Source organism: Fragaria vesca, linkage group LG6 (assembly GCF_000184155.1).
Source record: "Fragaria vesca subsp. vesca linkage group LG6, FraVesHawaii_1.0, whole genome shotgun sequence".
NCBI lineage: Eukaryota > Viridiplantae > Streptophyta > Magnoliopsida > Rosales > Rosaceae > Fragaria > Fragaria vesca.
In genome coordinates this window covers 25,189,822-25,192,357 of record NC_020496.1, presented here as the reverse complement: position 1 = coordinate 25,192,357, position 2,536 = coordinate 25,189,822, and positions in this window count along the sequence as shown.

Sequence of the window (2,536 nt, the reverse complement as noted above, 5' to 3'; positions counted from 1 at the left end):
GATTCTTCTCTCTCTCTCTCTCTCTCTCTCTCTCTCCATCGCCGCGCGAGGTGTCATCGGTCTCTCTAACCCCGGTGGCCCTTTCGTTTGCAAAGCCTTCGCCTCCGGCAAACCTAAGGCCCTCCTCCTCCACCTCCGCCCTTTCTGCTGCGCTCTACCAGGACTTCATTCAAGTCGTCGACGACCTTCGATCTCTCCTCTCCGACGTCAACTCCCTCAAGTCCTCCCTCTCTGAATCCAACGCTAAGCTCCAGGTCGTCGGCCTCCCCTTGCTGATGTCACTCGACGCGTTCGTGGAAGCTCGGAACGTGTGCCGCAACGTCAACCTGGCGCTCCAGTCAGTCCGAAGCTGCGTCTGGCTCATGGAGCTTTTCTCCCGATCTAACTACCACCTCTCCCGAGGCAACTTCTACATGGCGCAAGGTGATGAAAGACTTCAACTATTGGTTGGTTGAGATCCGAGTTGTGTGCCGAAATTTAGGTCAATTAGCGATTGGTCAAGCCTTGTCGGCGAGGCAGAGAGAGGAGGATCTGAGAATCAAGCAGCGACAAGCTGAGGAGCAGAGCAGGCTGAGCCTTAGAGACTGTGTGTATGCTTTGGAGGAGGAGGATGGAGATCCGGTTGGAGATGATAGTAGCAATGGCGAAGATGTTGATTTGACTCCATTGTACAAAGCCTATCATATACACCAGACTCTGGGAGTTGAGGACCGGTTCAAGCAGTATTACTTCGAAAATTGCAAGCTTCAGCTCACTTCGGATTTTCAGGTATCTTCCTCCCTTTCTGACGTCAACGTAATCTTCTTCGTCATCGGAGGTGAAGATGGAGATCCTTGAGGCCGGCGTCTTCTAGGCAAGAGGGAAGATGCGGTGGAGCAGTCCGTGTTATGATTTTGGATAGAAATGAAATCCCTCAAAACTAGGTAGGTGCATGGCTTTGACTAGTTTTTCTCTCTATTTTTATGAGTTGAGAGTTTGAGAAAAGAGGAAGGGTGAATAGGAAAAGGGACGGTGGAATATTGAATGTTGACGATAATAAAAATGCAGTAGGATGTTTATTGGTCCAGTTGCTTTGTTTTTTAGTCCTTTCGAACTTAAAAATGTATGTTTTAAATGATTATTAGGTGGCAGTAACTAAAATACTGGGGTTAGTAACTCAATTCCGACGACTTGTTGCCGAAGTAGTTCAGTTACGGGGGTTAGTAATTTATTATTAGAGTCAATATCATGTTTATTGGGGGTTAGTAACTGATTATTGGGGTTCAGTAACCAAGTTATTGGGGGTCGGTAACCTAATTATTGGGGTCAGTAACTCGATTATATTATGATTTTTTTCTTTTCTGGTATTATTAAGCTGAAATAAGTTGATTATTGGGGGTCAGTAACTGATTATTGAGGGTCAGTAACCAAGTTATTGGGGTCAATACCCGATTATTGGGGGTCAGTAACTGATTATTGGGGTCAGTACCCGATTATTGGGGGTCAGTAACCAAATTATTTAGGGTCAGTAACCGAGTCATCGGTGGTCGGAATCTGGCGATCGGAGAAATCCGGCGGCCGGTGACCGGAGTCTGGTGAGATTCTGGCCAAGTATTCTCTCTTTTATTTTCTCTGTCTCTATGCATCTTTAAGGGGTGAGGGCAAAATAGTCTTAAAATAATATGCTTTGTTAAGACTTTAGTAAAGATTTGTGCATTTGGACATAAAAAATGTTATCTTATATTGAAATGAGTTAATGAAAAAGATTGTTATTAGAATGGGAAATGAGGGGTTTAAATTAGTACTAAATGAAGCATACTCACTCTTGCACTTTTTGTGAATATTGCACTTTAAACAATCAATCCGCTAAAATAATGGAAAATAAACAAAAATTACGAAAAACAAGGAAGATTTGTTTGTGCACCTGAGTTTGTCTACCTGAGAAAATGGTAGATGATGATCGATCAAGTGTTACTGAAATGTCTAAGTGTTAATATATATATTAGTTGTTTGGCTTCTTTAGTGTACGTTATTATGTCTCTCAATATTTCCAGTTTGATGTTGTCGAGTGTTAAGAATCAGTGGTTTAAGGCCCTAAATTGCTACTGATGAAATAGAAATTTAGAAATTATAAAACACAAGATGATAGGCAATTTGTAGAATGATTCTATATATTATAGCAAAAAAGGATTACAATAGATCGAAAACATACTCAATCCATATTTTTCATATATGAAAATAAAGAAAATTTTGATAACAGTAGCCGCGCGCCTCCTCTCTAACCCTAGCGAGAAAGCGACCACAAAGAGATCTCTTCCTTGTCCGGTGACGTGCTTCTACACCGTCTTCGGACAGAGCTTCGCCACCCCTTAAGGGTCAGGTATGTGACCAATTGGCTTTACTTTTCTTTTCGGTTAGTATGATGGTGAAGGAGGTCGGGTATGTCGAGATTGGGGAGAAGAAGAAGAGGAAGTCGATCAGTGATGGTCGTCTGGGAGCACTGGATTCGTTCCTTTCAATGGAGGTAAGGGTGCCACATACCCTTCTCTCTCTCTCT